General features: G+C 48.3%; 1 protein-coding gene across 12 annotated transcripts in view; it reads left to right on the plus strand.

Moving 5' to 3' along the window:
• Positions 1 to 21,757, plus strand: part of LOC140393996 (voltage-dependent L-type calcium channel subunit alpha-1S-like) — an 804,045-nt gene that overhangs the window by 669,914 nt on the left and 112,374 nt on the right. The window lies entirely within an intron of this gene.

Raw genomic sequence — 21,757 nt, forward strand, 5'->3', positions numbered from 1 at the left:
GTTACAAGTGGTGTACCACAAGGATCTGTTCTGGGGCCGTTGCTGTTTGTCATTTTTATCAATGACCTAGAGGAGGGCGCAGAAGGGTGGGTGAGTAAATTTGCAGACGACACTAAAGTCGGTGGTGTTGTCGACAGTGCGGAAGGATGTTGCAAGTTACAGAGGGACATAGATAAGCTGCAGAGCTGGGCTGAGAGGTGGCAAATGGAGTTTAATGTAGAGAAGAGTGAGGTGATTCACTTTGGAAGGAATAACAGGAATGCGGAATATTTGGCTAATGGTAACGTTCTTGAAAGTGTGGATGAGCAGAGGGATCTCGGTGTCCATGTACATAGATCCCTGAAAGTTGCCACCCAGGTTGATAGGGTTGTGAAGAAGGCCTATGGAGTATTGGTAGAGGGATTGAGTTCTGGAGTCAGGAGGTCATGTTGCAGCTGTACAAAACTCTGGTACGGCCGCATTTGGAGTATTGCGTACAGTTCTGGTCACCTCATTATAGGAAGGGTGTGGAAGCTTTGGAACGGGTGCAGAGGAGATTTACCAGGATGTTGCCTGATATGGAGGGAAAATCTTATGAGGAGAGGCTGATGGACTTGAGGTTGTTTTCGTTAGAGAGACGAAGGTTAAGAGGAGACTTAATAGAGGCATACAAAATGATCAGGGGGTTAGATAGGGTGGACAGTGAGAGCCTTCTCCCGTGGATGGAAATGGCTAGCACGAGGGGACATAGCTTTAAACTGAGGGGTAATAGATATAGGACAGAGGTCAGAGGTAGGTTCTTTACGTAAAGAGTGGTGAGGCCGTGGAATGCCCTACCTGCAACAGTAGAGAACTCGCCAACATTGAGGGCATATAAACGTTTATTGGATAAGCATATGGATGCTTAGTGTATGTTAGTATACATACACTATATGGCATAGTGTAGGTTAGATGGCTTTTGTTTTTTGACTTCCCATGTCGGTGCAACATCGTGGGCCGAAGGGCCTGTACTGTTCTGTGTTCTATGAGGAAATGGCTGAGGAACTGAACAGGTTTTTTGGGTCGGTCTTCACAGTGGAAGACACAAATAACATGCCAGTGACTGATGGAAATGAGGCTATGACAGGTGAGGACCTTGAGAGGATTGTTATCACGAAGGAGGTAGTGATGGGCAAGCTAATGGGGCTAAAGGTAATTAATGAAAATGAAATGAAATGAAAATCGCTTATTGTCACGAGTAGGCTTCAATGAAGTTACTGTGAAAAGCCCCTAGTCACCACATTCCGGCTGCTGTTCGGGGAGGCTGGTACCAGAATGCATTCCAGAGTGCTAAAAGAGATGGCTAGGGAAATTGCAAATGATCTAGTGATAATTTACCAAAATTCATTAGACTCTGGGGTGGTCCTGGCGGATTGGAAATTAGCCAACGTGACACCACTGTTTTAAAAAAAGGAGGTAGATAGAAAGCGGGTAATGATAGGCCAGTTAGCTTAACTTCGTTAGTAGGGAAGATGCTGGAATCTTTATCATCAAGGATGAAACAGCGAGGCATCTGGATGGAAATTGTCCCATTAGGCAGACGCAGCATGGGTTCATAAAGGGCAGGTTGTGCCTGACTAATTTAGTGGAATTTTTTGAGGACATTATCAGTGCGGTAGATAACGGGAAGCCAATGGATGTGGTATATCTGGATTTCCAGAAAGCTTTTGACAAGGTGCCACACGAAAGGTTGCTGCATGAGATAAAGATGCATGGCATTAAGGGTAAAGTATTAGCATGGATAGAGGATTGGTTAATTAATGGAAAGCAAAGAGTGGGGATTAATGGGTGTTTCTCTGGTTGGCAATCAGTAGCCAGTGGTGCCCCTCGGGGATCAGTGTTGGGCTCCCAATTGTTCACAATTTACATAGATGATTTGGAGTTGGCGACCAAGTGCAATGTATCCAAGTTTGCAGCCGACACTAAGATGAGTGGTAAAGCAAAAAGTGCAGAGGATACCGGAAGTCTGCAGAGGGATTTGGATAGGTTAAGTGAATGGGCTAGGGTCTGGCAGATGTAATACAATGTTGACAAATGTGAGGTTATCCATTTTGGTAGGAATAACAGCAAAAGGAATTATTATTTAAATTATAAAATATTAAAACATGCTGCTGTGCAGAGGGACTTGGCATGTGCCAGTGCATGAGTCGCAAAAAGTTGGTTTACAGGTGCAGCAGGTGATTAAGAAGGCAAATGAAGTTTTATCCTTCATTGCAAGAGGGATGGAGTTTAAGACTAGGGAGGTTTTGCTGCAATTGTAGAAGGTGTTAGTGAGGCCACACCTGGAGTATTGTGTTCAGTTTTGGTCTCCTTACCTGAGAAAGGACATACTGTGCTGGAGGGTGTGCAGAGGAGATTGACTAGGTTAATCCCAGAGCTGAAGGGGTTGGATTACGAGGAGAGGTTGAGTAGACTGGGACTGTACTCGTTGGAATTTAGAAGGATGAGGAGGGACCTTATAGAAACATATAAGATTATGAAGGGAATAGATAGGATAGATGCAGGCAGGTTGTTTCCACTGGCGGGTAAAAGCAGACCTAGGGGGCATAGCCTCAAAATAAGGGGAAGTAGATTTAGGACTGAGTTTAGGAGGAACTTCTTCACCCAAAGGGTTGTGAATCGATGGAATTCCTTGCCCAGTGAAGCAGTTGAGGCTCCTTCATTAAATGTTTTTAAGATAAAGATAGTTTTTTGAAGAATAAAGGGATTAAGGGTTATGGTGTTCGTGCCGGAAAGTGGAGCTGAGTCCAAAAAAGATCAGCCATGATCTTATTGAATGGCAGAGCAGGCCCGAGGGGCCAGATGGCCTATTCTGATCCTAGTTCTTGTGTTCTTACAGCTTTTGTTTGAAAGACGCATTTACTTCCCTTCAGGCAGCATTGGGAAAATCATCTGCGGACCTCTCCTAGATTGTCCAGGTATTCTCAGGTGTTTCCTGTTCAGGCTGTGCACCAGAGAATTGAGAAGAAGCCCCCAGTGTTTGGCAGCCAATGGTCTGCCAGTCTGGTGGAGCGGCGCTCCTGATTTTGGGGTAAGGGAATAATAAGCCTAAGGGGCTGGCTCCATGTCACCCAGCGAGAGAAGGCAGGACAGTAATGGTGGAGGAGGGAGGGGGGTGAATATGGTACACGCCATTGGGCTTTGTCATAGGACATGCAGTGGCTGCCTAGATGTCTTAAGTGTGAAGACATGACATCAGTTTGATCGTGGGATGTCCAAATATTTGCCTCCTGATCAACACTGTGCTCGTGTGTGGTGTCCCTAGCATTCCATTGCTCCCCAAACCTAGAATACCTAACCGTGAAGTGTCGTCCCTTCTACCTCGCACGTGAATTCACCTCTGAACTCATCACAGCAGTCTACATCCCACCCCAGGCAGAAGTGAAGAAAACACTTGATGAACTACATTCCACCATCAACAACCAAAAAACAAATCACCCCGAAGCCCTGACAATCGTGGCTGAAGACTTCAACCAGGCCAAGCTCAGGAAGATCCTACCCAAACTCCGTCAACAGATCTCCTGCTCCATTCGAGGTGCAAACACCCTGGACCACTGCTACATGAGCAACAAAGGAGCCTACCGGTCCATTCCCCGACCTCACTTTGGCAAATCCGACCACAAGTCGGTATTCCTACTTCCGGCTTACAAACAGTACTCAAGCGTGCTGAGCCAGTCAAGAAAACCGTGCAGTGCTGGTCCGAGGAATCTGAGGACATCCTCCGCGACTGCTTGGAGACTGTAGACTGGTCCATATTCAAGGCCGCGGCAGCTAACCTGGACGAGTACGCAACCACCGTCACAGACTTCATCAGTAAGTGTGTCGAGGACTGTGTACCAAAGAAGACATACGGGTATTCCCCAATCAGAAACCCTGGCTCAACCAAAAGGTTCACTCCCTGCTGAAGTACCGGATGGAGGCGTTGAAGTCTGACGACCCTGACCTATATAAAAAATCCAGGTACGACGTAGGGAAAGTCATCAGGGATGCAAAAAGACAATACCGCATCAAACCAGAGTTCCAGGCCAACGACACTAACTCAAGACGACTATGGCAGGATCACTGGCTATAAAGCAAGGCCAGGTGGAATATCTGGGACTGGAGCATCCCTACCCAATGATCTGAACAAATTCTATGCCCGCTTTGAGCAGTCAGCCAATGTATCAGTGCCACCTGCCCCAACAACCCTGGACACACTCATACCCACTATTACAGCCTCCGAGGTAAGAGCTGCCTTCTTTAAAGTGAGTCCGCGGAAAGCGACGGGCCCCGACGGAGTCCCTGGGCAAGCACTCAGTGCCTGCGCAGATCAGCTGGCGAGTGTATTCGCAGATATCTTCACCACCTCGCTCCTCCGTTCTAAGGTCCCCACCTCCTTCAAGAAGACCACCATAATACCAGTACCAAAGAAGAAAAAGGAAACATTTGGACTAGACATCTAAGAAAAAGGTAGCCTGCCTCAACGACTACCAAACATCTGTTATCCTGAAATGCTTCGAGCAGCTTGTCATGAAACGGATCACTGCCAGCCTCCCAGACCGTCTCGATCCACTGCAGTTTGCCTATCACCGCAACCGGTCCACAGCAAATGCTATCTCCCTGGCTCTACAATCAACACTCGAACACCTCGACAACAAGGACGCCTATTGTTGCTATCTTTTAATGGCTATAAATATGGCGGTGTTGCTCGTTGTGTCTTTACTTAATTTGCTCTGTTTTATAACCTTTGCTCTGAGTCGCCAGGTATCTTTATGATACCACCACGAGGTTCAAGTTCAAGTGCTGATCAATAACTCAATACACCAGTAAGTAAGTTTCAAATCAAAACACATTTATTATACACAGTCAATCACTACTCATGTACAAACTCTACTTACTAGACTATCTCTAACACTAAAAGGCCTATACTTGATAACGAAAAACACGTATGGTAACTTCATTGTTCTCTTCTTTCTTCTCTTCTCTTCCTTTTCGTCTCTTCTCTCTTCCTGGAGCTTCTGGAATTCTGTGGATCAAGCATAGCTTTTGTTACTATCTTGTTTAATATCTTGTACATTAGCATGTCTGTCTTTTAGTGCCAATTTCCGTTTCTAATTGGTCACCATGTGTGACCCCCCTCATTTAAAAAAAATTAAAAATATTTGGACTAGACATCTAAGAAAATACTGCCGTACTGTGTGCTGTCTCGCAGCCTGTGATTTACCATCCCAGTGTTTGAGGATGTAAATAGCATAGGTAAGCAACTTTAAGGGTTGCCAAAACCAAACAAAAGAATTTTGAAGGTAACGAGCCAAAATGGGGTGCGTATGGGCCGCGGCGGGTAAGATTTGGATGGAATCCCCGGGTAGGATGGTGACCAATGCCGTATGTGCTCTACCCGAGCGTAGCTGACCAGAGGGGGGTCCTCGGGCAGGGCGAGGACCAATGCCATTTCTCCATTGCCTGAGCAACCGGCAAGAACGGGTAAGAATGTGGTCGTCGTGGGTGGCTGCCTCTCAAATTAGGAGAGCAACTATGAGTCGGGTTATGTCGACAAACTAGTTCCTCTGAACTATTGTCTGGGACAAACTTGTTCCATTAACAAGTTTCTGGGGACAAACTAGATCCTCTAACAGCCATTTGCCGTCAAAGGGGGTCGTGAAAAACTTTCCGAGTTTACACACCACACTTAATGATAACACTAACGAACAAACATTCAACAAACATGGTGCAGGTTCCATCAGAAAGGACACCGTTTCTCCCAAGTGGTTCCGTTTAAAACCTCATCTGGACACCTCAGTTATCCGTTGCGAACAGGGTCGCAAAGGGGTTCTCGTTTTGGGAGTCAGACTCAATGTCATCATCTTCTCCCGGATGCCATACTCTTGAATGGATGAGGGTTGCTAAAGCTGCATGGTGTGACTTAGGGTCCATCTCGTCGTTTCGGATGAGCCTGTACGAATTCTCACGGTGCCAAATAGTCGTGTCTAATTCTGTGGAGGTGGAGTCGGGATCGTCATCGGAGGGCGGTGGTCTTTGGTGTGGTATGTTAAGGAATGGAATCAGCAAGGGATCACTCGAATAGTGTTCAGATTCGCTGGGTGTGGGGCCTGTTGCATGGGGATAGTAGGAGGCGTGCTGTGGCTATCGTCTGTGCCACAGTCGCTGTCGCTGCTGCTGCTGTCTGTGGGCATTCCGGGCGGAATCTAGAGTTCGGGGGTGGAGTCGAGGTCGAGTCTGTGGATGGGGTGGACTTGTTGGGGGAGGGTAGGGATACGTTGGCTGTGGGCGGGGCATGGTCTGCTGCATCGAGCATGACGTGGTGTGCGTGGTTAGACTGCGAGCCATATGCCTTGAGCTGGTTAATATGAAACCATGCGGTCTTCCCGTTGGGGTACTTAATCTTATAAACGGAGGGGCTTACTTTGTCCGCAATGAAGTACGGACCCGAATACCTAGGTGACAGGAACGTGCTGGGGTTGTAAATGGAGAGCATGACCTGCTGTCCGACATCAAACTCAGTCACATGCACTGTCTTGTCGAAACAGGCCTTGCTCTGTTTCTTCCTGGTGCCTAATTTTACTGCGGCTGCTAGCTGAGCCATTTTTACATTCTCTACTGATTGTTTCACTGCGTTCTCGTGTGTGAGGGTCGTCACTTTGGGGCTGGTCAAGTCAAGTCCTAATAAAAATCCTGTGCCTTTCATGGGGCGTCCGGTCATGAGAGTGTGTGGGTGTATCCTGTGGATGTCGAAACAGTGTTACGCAAAAACATTAGTGCAAAAGGGAGAACTGAATCCCAAGTGGTGCTGTTTTATTCGACCATTTTCCTGAGGGTTGCTTTTAGGGTCCGATTCATTCGCTCCACGATACCACTTGACTGGGGGTGGTATGCAATGTGGAATTTTTGGGTAATGCCAAATATCGTGAGGACGTTCTTCATGACACGTCCCGTAAAATGGGAACCTTGGTCGGATTCAATGCTGCGAGGGAGTCCCCATCTCGTAAAGATGTGGTGGGTTAGAATCTTAGCTGTAGTCTTTGCCGTGTTTGTTCTAGATGGGAATGCTTCTACCCATTTCGTAAAGGTGTCTATAACGACTAAGACATACTTGTAACCATTCCTGGAAGGGGGCAATGGTCCTATAAAATCTACCTGGAGGTTCGTCCAAGGGCCATTAACGGGGCGAGTGTGGCTTAGCTGAGCTTTCTTCGCATATCTGTCCGGATTGTTTTGGGCACAGATAAGGCATTTTCTACATTGTGCGTGACGTCTTCCTTTAAATTCGGCCACCAACAGAGCTGCCTGAGGTGGGCTGTAGTGGGGTCAATTCCCTGATGCCCATGACTATCATGGAACAAACAAATAAGCTGATTCCTGTCCTGTTCAGGAACCACATGAAGGGTGTCTTTTAGGACCACACCATCATGTGTGGTCAGTGCATTTTTAAACCTATCGTATGGGGCTGGAAAGCTTCCTTTTAAAATCTCCCTGAGATTACTCTTGCTTCTGGGCCTGCACTAAATCCTCGATTAGTCTGTGAGACCTAAACTGCATTCACTGGGGCACTTTCGGGGGGTTCCAAAAATATCCATGTCTGGAACCTGCTTTAGCCAGTGCGTCAGCTTTTAAATTTCCAGGTGGGGAGGAACGGTGGTGACTTCATACTTTAATAATACCAAATATCCTGTCCTGTGCTTTGTCCAAAATGTGCCGGAGCAATGGGGCTGAAGGGAGGGCTTTTCCGTCCGCGGAAACAAATCCTCTTGCTTTCCACAGGGGTAGGAATTCTGGGAGGCTGTTACAGACATAGAGGCTGTCCGAGTATATGTCTGCTGGGCTGGGGAAGGAATCTGGGTGATCTACAATGTACACAATGGCTGCTAGTTCTGCCGCCTGCGCGCCTAAGTGTCCTGGCAGTTTTAACGAGATTTCTTCTAGGGCGCGTCCATGCGCGTCCTCAACATAGATGCTGCATCCTGTAATGCGCTTCTCGTTTAATATAGTGGAAGAACCATCCACATATATTCTCAAGGGTGCGCACATGTCTGTGTGCTGGGGGCTCTGGGGTGAACTACCTATTTTTTGGGGGGGGGGGTTTCGCGATAAAGGGGCCTGTGTTGTGGTGCGGGGAGAGCATTTCACATTCGTGGGGGGTGCCTTGGTACTGGAAGGTTGTCAGCTAGGAAAGTGTGAGTCTTGGTCCTTTTAACAGTGACGTCCCGTCCCTGCAAAAGAAGGGTCCATCTGGCTGCTCTGATCTGGCTTACTGTACCGTCCTTAAGTCGTCCATCGAGTAAAAGTTGGGTGGGGGTGTGTTCCGTGAGGATTGTGATGGGGTTTAGTCCGGTGATATATGCAAAGTATTGAACTGCCCAGAAAACTGCGAGCAGGTGCCTTTCACAGGCCGAAAATCCCTGCTCCACAGGATCTAAAACTCTGGAGGCGTAAGCCACGGGTCTTAACTGTTCGTGCCATTCCTGGAGGAGCACGGCCGAAAGGGTACGATCTGTGCTAGCGATCTCTATAGCATAAGGGGAAAGCGTGTCTGGAACCTGTAGTGTGGGGGCTGCAATGAGTGCGCGCTTTAAAACATCTACAGCATCCGTGTGCCGCGGAAGTCATTCCCAAGGGGCTCCTTTCTTTAGGAGTTCCAAGAGGGGTGCTGCTTTGGTGGCGAAACTGTCAATATAGTTTCGGCAGCAGCCAACCAGTCCTAAAAACGACCGGAGGGCGGAAATATTCTGGGGAAGGGGTAATTTGACAATCGAGTCAATTCTTTTATGCTCAATCTCGCGTTTACCATGCATGATAATCGTTCCCAAATATACCACTTTGTTTTCAAAAATTTGGGCCTTCTTGGGATTCACTTTACATCCAATTCGCTGTAGGAGTTCCACGAGTTTGGACAGAAGCGCAATGTGCCCTGCCTTGGTGCCTGTCTGCAGCAATAGGTCGTCTACGTACTGGACCAGACATTCAGGACGAGAAAATTTTGATTGCTGTCGGTGGAATATGGAGGGGGAGTTGTGGAATCCTTGTGGAAGGCATGTCCATGTGTACTGCTGTCCTTTAAAAGTGAAGGCAAATTTGTACTGGCACGCTTTTGCCAATGGAATGGACCAGAATCCGTTACTGATGTCCAAAACCGTAAAATATCGTGAGTTGAGTCCCTGTTTGAGGATGGTCTCGGGACTTGTGGCTACCGTGGGGGCTGCTGCGGGGGTGACTTTATTGAGTTCCCGGTAATCGATGGTCAGTCGCCATGATCCATCGGGTTTTCTCACTGGCCAAATCGGGGCATTATTAGTAGAGACTACTGATCTAAGTATGCCTTGTTCTAATAAACTATCAATAACTTTTGAGATTTATCCCTTTGCCTCTTGGGGAAATCCATATTGCTTCTGGGGTCTAGGGTCAGGTCCTGTTATTTGAACTGAACCAGCCATCCTGCTGCAGTCATGTTTATGACTTGCAAATGCAGTCCTGTTTTTCTGGAGAACTGCCCTAACCTGTTTGTCTGCGCGAACTGTGGTCGGGTCAAACCAAAAATCGCCGACTGCGCTAATCTTATTAGCATACTCACCTACTGTGCGTTGCGGGGGCTCTTGCTGACTTTGTCATTTGCCAGACACATTGGTTTACTGGGTAAAATGACAGGTTGTGGGAGTTCATGAAATCGATGCCCAAAATGTGTTCTGCTGTGTGGGGCAGACCAACCAAAACTATGGGGTGTTTTGTTGTAATGTTGCCAATTTGAATGGGTACAGGGGCTGTGATGTGTCCCTGTTGTGAGTGGCCTGTGAAGCCGCTGAGGGTGATTGTGGTTGTAGTGGGCCACGTGGCTTTTTGGAACATAGTGGAAGAATTAATTGTGGTGCGGGACCCTCCTGTGTCCCAGAGAAACTCGATGGGCTGCCCCCGCATTTTCGCTGCAACGACTGGTCGGCCGGACCTATCCCAAAGGGTGTCGCAGACCCAGGTGGGGGAGCCCGAACACCGTCAGTCAGTTCTGTCCATGTCTGTCTGGTCTGAACGGGTGCTTACACTATGTGTGGGCTTTGTCCTGTTTCTATTCAGAGTGCCTGCCTGCTGGGCTCTCTGTGGCTTTCATGGGGCATTGCACTCTCGTGCAAAGTGACCTGATTGTCCACAGTTGTAACACTTCTGTGGGGGGCTGTTCATGCCTTTGTTCACCCATGCGGGGTTCTGGTGCGCTTTAACTGCTTGAATATCTGCCTCTGCCTGCTGTTCTTTGGGTTTTCTAATCGCGGGTTTGTTGTGGACCGATTGTTCCCAGGCACGGGACCATAAGACCATAAGACATAGGAGCGGAAGTAAGGCCATTCGGCCCATCAAGTCCACTCCACCATTCAATCATGGCTGATTTCAACTCCATTTACCCGCTCTCTCCATAGCCCTTAATTCCTCAAGAAATCAAGAATTTATCAACTTCTGTCTTAAAGACACTCAACGTCTCGGCCTCCACCGCCCTCTGTGGCAATGAATTCCACAGACCCACCACTCTCTGGCTGAAGAAATTTCTGCTCATCTCTGTTCTAAAGTGCCTCCCTTTTATTCTAAGGCTGTGCCCCCGGGTCCTAGTCTCCCCTGCTAATTTTATCAACTTCCACCCTATCTAAGCCATTCATTATCTTGTAAGTTTCTATTTGATCTCCCTCAACCTCCTAAACTCCAATGAATATAATCCCAGGGTCCTCAGATGTTCATTGTATGTTAGGCCTACCATTCCTGGGATCATCCATGTGAATCTCCGCTGGACCCGCTCCAGTGCCAGTATGTCCTTGCTGAAGTGTGGGGCCCAAAATTGAGCACAATATTCTAAATGGGGCCTAACTAATGCTTTATAAAGCTTCAGAAGTACATCCCTGCTTTTATATTCCAAGCCTCTTGAGATAAATGACAACATTGCATTTGCTTTCTTAATTACGGACTCAACCTGCAAGTTTACCTTTAGAGAATCCTGGACTAGGACTCCCAAGTCCCTTTGCACTTCAGCATTATGAATTGAGGGACAACCTTTTTAAAACCCACTTTTCGTTGTGCGTTTCTTCCGAGGGGTTATAATTAGTTCAAGCTTTTTGTCCTGCCTCTGTGGCATGGGAGATAAGGGTGCGGGTCCATTTGGCCATGTTGTCTGGGGACAAATGGGCACTGTCTAAGTTTCCGCAAACGGCAGTAAAATGGATCCACAGGCGTCCAGCAAACGCTGGGGGGGGGGGGGGCTCTGTTTTCTTCTGCCTGCACTTATTCAGGCCTTCTACTGGGTCACCTCTGTTATAACCGATCGCGTCTAGGATCGCCGTGTACATCTCTACATTCTGTGGGGCGGGAAGGGCTGCTACAACAGAAGAGTCTAAGCTTAAAACTGTGAGCTTCACTTGCTCATGCTCATCCAGGCCGTACATGGTCGCCTGCTGCTTCACTCTAGCAAAGAAGTGGTGGGGGTCTGAGATGGGGAGGAACGGTGTGATCTTTTTGCACGCGTCCCGTAATTGGGTCTGGGTTAAAGGAATTCCGTGTCTCCGTCCGATGTGAGTGTGCGGTGGGTAGTTAGTGGATTCATGGGTGCCTGATCTATCTGCTCTGGGGGGGGGGGGGGGGGTTGGGGTGCTTTTCTCCTTTGGGGCTTTCCTTGCGCACCTGTTCCCTGAACATATCTATGCGCGGTTTCGTTTAGTTCTTTCCAATCAGGGCCGTCTTCTTCTTCTATTTGGGATCCAAAGGTGCTTTGAAACCCATTTTGCACTTTTGCACTGAAAGCAAAGACTGCAGTTCCGCAATCTGCTTCCAGCATTTTGCATGATCCACTGAGCTTTGTCTGTGCTCCATGGTGGCAGCATGGAGTGCTCTTAAGGCTGCTTTTAGATCGCTGCACTGCCTTTGCAATGCCTCTACCTGTTTCTCTGTCTCTTCTCTTCCAGGACTGCACGTTGTTGCGTGTCCTGATAGGCCTTATCGTTTTGGGTTTGGAAGCTGCTCAGATGCGCTAGACAAAACTGGTGTGCCCACTTGTCATCATCCACCTCTCCGTCCTTTGCTGCCAACTTCCTTCTCAATTCTACATTCTCTCTCTCTCGATCTCACTAACATCGACCTTGCTCATTTGATGTCTCTCTACTATCTCTTTGCGGAGCGTCCAAACGACCTCCGCTGTGCCTCGCAATTGTGCCAGACAGGACACGATTGCTATCGGCTTGCGAGCTTACCCAAAGCTCTTCTTATGGATTTCGCTCAGGTTCTCCCACCAAGTATGTCCTATACTCCTGGGACCGGTTTCCTCATTTGAACAAAAGTCACTCCAAAGGGGCCATCCCTTCCCTTTTGAGGTACCTTCTTATCTCAACTTCCCAAACGGGACACTGACCTACTCTGCTGCTGGTCGCTGCGACCACGAATTCTTGAGGGCTCATGAGGCGTTCCATTGCCTTCATTGCCATTTTTCCTGTCTGAATGCTCTCTTTTTTTAAATTTTGAAAGAGGGGTACAAAGGTGGTGCTGTAAACACGGGTACGGCGTTCGCTATTTTCCGGAATACAAACTCCCGACAGTTTTTCGCAACAAAATCTATCAGTTTTACCTAATAGCCCTGTTAGTTACGCATGCATTAACACGCTTCCGAATTATGAGGATTGATCAGAACTGCTTGTGAATGTTTCCGTTCCCAATTGGATTCTCAATTCAAATTTTGGGTTCTCCCGGAGTGATTAGGCCACTTCTAAGTCGGGTCTCGTCAGGAGTCGCCAGTAAATGTTGCTCGTTGTGTCTTTTCTTAAGTTGCTCTGTTTTATAACCTTTGCTCTGAGTCGCCAGGTATCTTTATGATATCACCACGAGGTTCAAGTTCAAGTGCTGATCAATAACTCAATACACCAGTAAGTAAGTTTCAAATCAAAACACATTTATTATACACAGTCAATCACTACTCATGTACAAACTCTACTTACTAGACTATCTCTAACACTAAAAGGCCTATACTTAGCTTTGGAACTGGCCCACCAGGTCAGGGGATCAAATGGCCTTTTGTTCGATTCTGAGTCTGCAGGCTTCAAAGCTGGTATAGACTGGTAGCGAGGAGCGCCTATCTCGTAGCGTGCGTTGACTGGAGACTTACTTGGTTGGTGCAGCGACTAGGCAGGTCATGGTCAAGGGTTGTTGCAAGCTGCTGAGAGACTCTGCCAAGAAGGACAAATTGAACTTGGGGATTCTATCTTATAGTCCCCAGGGGCTTCGCGCCCTTTTGGGCGGACCCCGTACCTGGTTCCAAGTGATTGGACTAAGTTCTGATCACTTGGATCGATTTCTCCAATACTGGAGCTGTTCCCTGATCGCTGGGCGGTTCCTAAGTGTCCGTTGGCCTTCCTTTGTCTTGGCTCCTGCTGGCGCCGAGGAGTCTGGCTTGGCTTTGTTTACCTTCACTGTTTCCAATTGTTCCCAGGCTCATCAATATGTAGATGGTTGTTAGTTTCAGTGCTGTCTGGGTTCCTGCAAGTTCTGATATACAGGAAACTTTGCACGTGCTTGTTTTCCTGCGTTTGACTGAATGTCCCTGCATTCTTAGCGGATCTCCATTTTAAAGTCGGGAAGTGGCCAACCCAGGTGGCTACACTATGTAAGACTGCTTTTCATAGAATACAGCCCGCCTTCAACACCTTTATCAGAACAAGATTAATAACCAAACTCCGCAATCTTGGACTTGACCCGCCCCTGTGCAGCTGGATTCTCGACTTCCTCACCAACAGTCCGCACGATCTGTCAGGATAGGCAAGAGCACCTCCTCCACAATAGTCCTCAACACCGGAGCCCCGCAAGGATGTGTGCTCAGTCCTCTACTGTACTCCCTATACACACATGACGTGTGGCAAGATTTAACTCCAACTCAATCTGTAAGTTTGCAGAAGATACGACTGCGGTGGGCTGTATCTCAAACAACGACGAATCAGACTACAGGAGGGAGATAAATCACTTGGTTGCATGGTGTACCGAAAGCAACCTCTTTCTAAATGTTGGAAAGACCAAGGAACTGATCATCGACTTCAGGAAGCGTAGCACGACACACACTCCCATCTGAATCAATGGCTCCAAAGTGGAGATGGTTGATAGCTTTAAGTTCCTGGGGTCACCAACACCAACACTGCCCTGGTCCACTCACGTTGATGCAACAGTCAAGAAAGCCCAACAACGTCATTACTTCCTACGGAAGCTGAAGAAATTTGCATGTCCGCATCGACTCTTACAAACTTTGACAGATGTGCAATAGAGAGCATCCTATCTGGCTGCATCACAGCCTGGTCATCACTGCTCCGTCCAAGATCGCAAGAAACTGCAGAGTGTGGTGAACTCAGCCCAACGCATCACACAAGCTTGCCACCCCCACATTGATTCTGTCTACACCTCCCGCTGCCCCAGGAATGCAGACAGCATTATCAGAGACCCCTCCCACCCAGGCATTGCCTTCTTCCAGACCCTACCATCAGGCAGAAGGTGCAGAAGTATGAAGACTCGCACATCCAGACATAGGAACAGTTTCTTCCCCACAGCTACAAGACTCCTCAACGACTCCCTTTCGGACTGACCTGTTCCCTGTAAGAACACTATTCACGGTGTCCTATGCTGCTCTTGTTCATGTGTTTGCTTTGTTTGGCCTCTTGTTCTGCACCGTAACCAATCACTTTGTTGATGTACCATTTGTCAGTGTTCTCTGTTGATTATTCTTTTGTCTACTATGTACGTACTGTGTACGTTCCCTCGGCCGCAGAAAAATACGTTTCATTGTACTTCAGTACATGTGACAATAAATCACATCAGAATCCCGCCATGCCGCTCCGACGCCGGGCCGCCGATTCACCGGCGACCGGAGAATCGGTGGCAATCGCCCCCGCAGCGATTGTCCCCAGTGGGAGCCGCAGCCGATGTTGACGTCCTGTTGGGGGGATCTGACTCCGGGGGGACCTCCACGGGGTTCAGGCCCGCGATTGGGGGCATCCGACCGGCGGGCGGCCGCAATCTGGAGGGGGCCTACCTCCTTCCGTGCAGGCCCACTGTTCGGTCAGCGACATGTTGCTCCCCGCCGGCACGGAGACGGCCACCACGTGCAGGGCAGGCTTTCGGCGGCGGAGCAACGCACAGCACTCCGGCGTCATTCTAGCCCCTGAAGAACTGGAGAATTACTGGGCCAGGAGGCCCGTTGACGCTGAAGATTCCAGGTGAAAAAAGAGGACAGTGCGGCACACCTACCATGTCCGTGCGAACCTGGTACCACTTGGAGGAGGAGGAATACCCCCTACCGGTGGCTGTGGAGCTCATGGCAGGCTGAACGTCAATGCAACTGGGTCATTCCAGACCTCGAGTGGCGACTTGAGTGGCATCTCTCAATCATCAGCCCACAAGTACTTCCAGAAAGTGGCGGATGCTTTGTATGCCCGGGCCTCCAAGTACATCCACTTTGACCTTGACCAGGCCCAAGATGCAGGATTTGTCGCCATCACTGGGATGCATCAGGTCCAGAGGGCCATTGGTGGGACATGTTATGGATGCCTGATGAGTTCTCAGCAGTGGCTAACATACTGGACCAGAGCTGCAACCTCTAAGTTTTCTGGCGGTGTGGAAAGATTGATTTGTTCCAGGAGTGATGTCATAAGAAAGAAGGCCTTGTTGTTTTATAAACAAACTTTATTGAAGCAAAAGGAAAAAATATTTAAACTTTTAAACTTCAACCCTAACAATAACAGATTATGTGCGGTTTCTTAACTTTAAGACACAATTTCCCATTAAACAACACTTTAAATGAACATGCAGCTCTCATTCCACTTACACGGGAAGGCAAAGATGATACTTGTATTCACAAAGCAATTTTTCTTCTGTTAGGGAAGTTCTTTCAGAACTCTTTTCCAAAGACTGGCAACTTTCATGACCTCTCCCGGTCACTTTCCCAAGCCTTCTCCCTGTACCTGTTTAAAACCGGATTCTTTCTCTCTCTCTCTCGAAGCTCCACCTCGCCCCTCAAACAAAGTTTGTCTCCTGGGCTCTGCAGACTTGTAACCATCATCGTTACCTTGGCTGTTTGATTGCCCATTCTGTTTATATAAAAGAACAGAAGCATGCTATTGATATGCAACTAACCCCTCATTGACAGGCAAAGAGAACATAGATTCTGTAATGGCCTAATAGTAGGTCAGACAGGAGTGTCCCGAAGGACAATGGATCTTGAGTGACTCACCCTTGCTGAACATCCTGAGAGTTCCCACTAATTCCTCTGACTCTGTGCGAGCAGTTTTTTCCCCTCAGCCTGTTTAACCCTTAAATTGCCTGCTACATCTTTTATCCAATTTTTGGTCCCAATAGACTAATATCTCTCTCCTTTCCTGGAGAGAAAATGAACCATCAGTATACACAGATGGCTTCAATTTGTGTACCCTTTTACCAATTTTTAACGTATCTTAAGATTACATACAATTCACATTCTATACGAGACTTTTTTCATTTTTAAACACTCAAAACGTCACATGAAACATCACAGCAGCTGGTTTAGCACAGTGGGCTAAACAGCTGTCTTGTAATGCAGAACAAGGCCAGCAGCACGGGTTCAATTCCCGTACCGGCCTCCCCGAACAGGCGACGGAATGTGGTGACTAGGGGCTTTTCACTGTAACTTCATTGAAGCCTACTTGTGGCAATAAGTGATTATATTATTATGAATATAGTCCACTGTCAGTCGTGATAGGGCATCAGCAATCACATTTCTTTCAGAAAGTTTTTCACTAGTTCTGTCCAAGTAGTCCTGATATTATCAGACATAAAGGTGGTCTCGATGATAGTCTCCATACCTTTTATCGTGTGCGTGTCTCCTGAAGAAATGTTTTTACCTTATCACATGGCTTCAGTGGTGTAATTTTGTGGGTGGAGCTGGGCTGTGGCTGTGAGGTGTTTTGGTTTCAGTTCAGTTTGACTGCTGTGGACTCGAGGAGAAAGAAGTGTTTTTCCCTGTCTTTCTATATTTTCATTTTAAAACCTGTACCAGAAGTAAACAGGTTGTGGCTGGAAGTAAACTGCTTGGTAACTAAAAAGATACTGTTTGCTTTCCGGAAGGAGTTTGAATCTGCTGGCTGAGAATGAGTCAGAAAAAGACCAGTCCCATTCAAGTGAGAATGCAGTGTGCTGGGCCCTTAAAACGGGGTTTTGGTTAAATTGGATTTTGTTATTGAATTGGAACAGCTAAGGAGGAATTAATTAAGTGTTATACACATAGATTACTGTAGCTGTGTGGTGTCTTTATGTTTGGTGGGGAGCGGGAGGTGGGATGATGGGGGTGTCAGGTATTTAGTTGGTTTGATTATTTGCAACTTGTTCTGTTTTATGGTTACTCCCCAACTCCCCTACCTCCTTTTTCTGTACCTGCTGACATCTTGACTGTTCTCAAAGAAGTCGATGAACGACTGCTATCTCCGGACAAACCCCTCCACAGACCTTCTCAAGGCAAACTTTATCTTCTCCAGCTGATGAAACTCTGCCCGGTTACTCAGCCACATCCCCGGTTTTGGCGGCCCCAAGTCCCTCCATTCCAATGAGATCCGCCTCCGGGCCACCGGGGAGGCAAAGGCCAAGACATCGGCCTCTCTCACCCCCTGGATTCCCGGGTCTTCTGACACTCCAAAGATCGCTACGTCTGGACTCTGGAACCACCTTTACTTTCAAGACCTCCAACATAACATAGAATCCCCCAAGCTTTGGACAGGCCTAAAACGTGTGGGCATGATTCTCTGGCCCACCCGGATAGTGCCACACCTATCCTCCACCCCTTCAAAAAACCTGCTTACCTTGGCCACAGTCATGTGTGCCCTGTGGACAACCTTGTACTGGATAAAGTTAAGCCTAGCACAAGACGAGGACATGTTCACCCGTCTTAAGCCTCCTCTCACACCCCAGCCTCTATCTCCCTCCCCAACCCTTTCCCCCATTTATCCTTCACTACCCTATTGGGGCTCCCTCCTAATCCATCGACTCCTCATATAGTTCCGACACTTTACTCTGTTTTTGATAGCACCTTGTCCTGTAGCCCCTGGGGCAGCAGGTGAGGAAAGGACGGTACCTGCTTCTGGACAAAATCCCTCACCTGCAAATGCCAGAACCCATTCCCGACGGGAAACTGAAACTCCTCCACCAATCCCTCTAAACCCAGAAAGCTGCCCCCCACGAATAGGTGCCCAAACCATTCAATCCCTGTCCGTTTCCACCCCCAAAACTCCCCATCAAATCCCTCAGAGCAAATCCATGATTCCCACAAATCAGTGCCCCTCCAGCCTCAAGAGCTGCCGCCACTGTCCCCACAACCACTGGGCTTGTGGGGTAGCTGGCCGGCGAGAACAGTAAAGGTGCCATCAACACTGCCCCCAAACTCGAGTCTTTACAAGAGGCTGTCTCCATCTTTTCCCATACTAACCCCTCCCCCACTACCCACTCCCAACCATGGTTATATTCGCCGTCCAATAGTAATTCATCAAATTTGGGTGAACTAACCCCCCCCCCCCCCCTGACCCCGTTCCAGCAGCATCTTTTTCACCGGTGGTGCCTTGCCCACCCAAACAAACCCCCAGCTCAGTGCATGCACCCTACTAAAAAAAGCCTTCGGGATGAAGATCGGGAGCTTCTGGAACACAAACAAGAACCTCGGGAGAACCGTCATCTTTACCAATTGCACCAGTCCTGCCAGCGACAGCGGGAGCACATCCCGCCTCCCGAAATCCCCCTGAATCTGTTCCACCAACAGCGCCAGATTCAACTTGGCAACTGCTTCCACCCCCATGCTACCTGAATATCCAAATACCGAAAGCTTGCCCCCACTACTCTGAACAGCAACTCCCCCAGCCTCTTCTCCTGCCCCCTCGCTTGAATTGGAAAACCTCGCTCTTCCTATATGCAGTTTATATCCCGAAAACCAGTCGAACTCCTCCAATATACCCATAATCCCCCCAATACTTTCCAACGGGTTTGAAATGTAGAGCAGCAGATCGTCCGCGTACAGCGAGACCCTATGGTCCACCCCCCTCCCTGCATATCACCGCCAATACCTCGACACTCTCAGCGCCATTACCAGCTCTATAGCCAAGGCAAAGAGTAGTGGGGAGCATGGGTCGACAAGTCCCCTGGGCCAGATGGGATATACCCAAGGATTCTTTGGGAGGCAAGGGATGAGATTGCAGAGCCTTTGGCTTTGATCTTTGGGTCCTCGCTGTCCACGGGGATAGTGCCAGAGGACTGGAGAGTGGCGAATGTTGTTCCTCTGTTCAAGAAAGGGAATAGGAATGACCCTGGTAATTATGGGCCAGTCAGTCTTTCTTTGGTGGTCGGGAAGATAATGGAAAAGGTCCTGAAGGATAGGATTTATGGCTGTTTGGAAAGATGCAGCTTAATCAGGGATAGTCAACACGGATTTGTGAAGGGTAGGTCTTGCCTCACAAATTTGATTGAATTCTTTGAGGAGGTAACGAAGTGTGTAGATGAAGGTAGAGCAGTTGATGTCGTATACATGGATTTTAGTAAGGCGTTTGATAAGATTCCCCATGGTCGGCTCATGAAGAAAGTAAGGAGGTGTGGGATAGGGGGAAATTTGGCCAATTGGATAAGTAACTGGCTATCACATAGAAGACAGAGGGTGGTGGTGGATGTAAAATTTTCAGACTGGAGACCAGTTATCAGCGGTGTACCACAGGGATCACGCTGGGTCCTCTGTATATCATGGTGCAGATGCGCACACACTGATGGACACACAGCGGGACCAATCAACACACACAACACTGCAGCCAATCACCAGTTAGAACACACGCACTATAAAGACAGGGGGCATCAGAGTTCCCACTCATTCGAGATGCAGCCTCTTAGTAGGACAGAGCTTACAGCTTGCAGCACAGATCTTCACCATGTGCTGAGTGCATAGACTGGTTAGGACAAGGCATAGGCCTTTAGTTCAATCTAATATCGTGTTAACCCACAGTGAAAGTATGTTCAACAGTTTCTGACTTAATAAAATAGTGTTGCACTATTTTAAGTGTTGGTGGCCTGTATGTGTTCCACGGATCCCGAGCACACAACACATCATTTGTGATTTTTAGCAATGACTTGGAGGAGGTGGCTGAAGGGTGGGTCAGTAAATTTGCTGATGACACCAAGATTGGTGGAGTAGTGGATGAGGTGGAGGGCTGTTGTAGGCTGCAAAGAGACATTGATAGGATGCAGAGCTGGGCCGAAAAATGCTGATGGAGTTTAACCCTGATAAGTGCGAGGTGATTCATTTTGGCAGAAAAAATTTGAATGTGGATTACAGGGTCAACGGCAGGGTTCTGAGGAATGTGGAGGAGCAGAGAGATCTTGGGGTTCATTTCCACAGATCTCTGAAGGTTGCCACTCCAGTGGATAGAGCCGTGAAGCTGTGTTCGCGTTTATTAACAGGGGGCTTGAGTTTAAGAGCCGCGGGGTTATGCTGCAACTGTACATGACCCTGGTGAGACCACATTTGGAGTATTGTGTGCAGTTCTGGTCACCTCATTATAGGAAGGATGTGAAAGCATTGGAAAGTGTGCAAAGGAGATTTACCAGGATGCTGCCTGGTTTGCAGGATAGGTCTTATGAGAAAAGGTTGAGGGAGCTAGGGCTTTTCTCTTTGGAGTGGAAGAAGATGAGAGGCGACTTAATAGAGGTTTATAATATAATGAGGGGGATAGATAGAGTGGACGTTCAGAGACTATTTCCTTGGGTGGATGTAGCTGTTACAAGGGGGCATAACTATAAGATTCAGGGTGGGAGATACAGGAAGGGTGTCCGAGGTAGGTTCTTTACTCAGAGTGATTAGGGTGTGGAATGGACTGCCTGCTGTGATAGTGGAGTCGGACACTTTCGGAACTTTCAAGTGGTTATTGGATAGGCACATGGAGCACACCAGAATGACAGGGACTGGGATAGCTTGACCTTGGTTTCGGACAATGCTCGGCACAACATCGAGGGCCGAAGGGCCTGTTCTGTGCTGTACTGTTCTATGTTCTATGTAATTCCACCGGGACCCGTCTGGGCCTGGGGCCTTCCCCGCCTACATCACCCCCATACCCTCCACCACCTCCACCAATGGGGGTTCTCAATTCCTCCACCAGGTCCTCCTCCACCCTAGGGAACTCGAACCCCTCCAAAAAACACCTCATTCCCTCCACCCCGGCCAGGGGCTGCAACTCGTACAATCTCTTATAAAAGTTTCTTATCTCTTACAAAAGCAGCACGGTAGCATTGGCATGGTAGCAGCTCATGGGCAGCACGGTAGCATTGTGGATAGCACAATTGCTTCACAGTTCCAGGGTCCCAGGTTCGATTCCGGCTTGGGTCACTGTCTGTCCGGAGTCTGCACGTTCTCCCCATGTGTGCGTGGGTTTCCTCCGGGTGCTCCGGTTTCCTCCCACAGTCCAAAGATGTGCAGGTTAGGTGGATTGGCCATGATAAATTGCCCTTAGTGTCCAAAATTGTCCTTGGTGTTGGGTGGGGTTACTGGGTTATGGGGACAGGGTGGAGGTGTTGATCTTGGGTAGCGTGCTCTTTCCAAGAGAATGTGCAGACTCGATGGGCCGAATGGCCTCCTTCTGCACTGTAAATTCGATGAAAAGTTTGGGTAGCACTGTGGCTTGACAGCGCCAGGGTCCCAGGTATGATTCCACGCTGGGCCCCATCGATTCACCTACAAGTCCACCCAATACCCAATGCG

Source organism: Scyliorhinus torazame, chromosome 17 (assembly GCF_047496885.1).
Source record: "Scyliorhinus torazame isolate Kashiwa2021f chromosome 17, sScyTor2.1, whole genome shotgun sequence".
Lineage (NCBI taxonomy): Eukaryota > Metazoa > Chordata > Chondrichthyes > Carcharhiniformes > Scyliorhinidae > Scyliorhinus > Scyliorhinus torazame.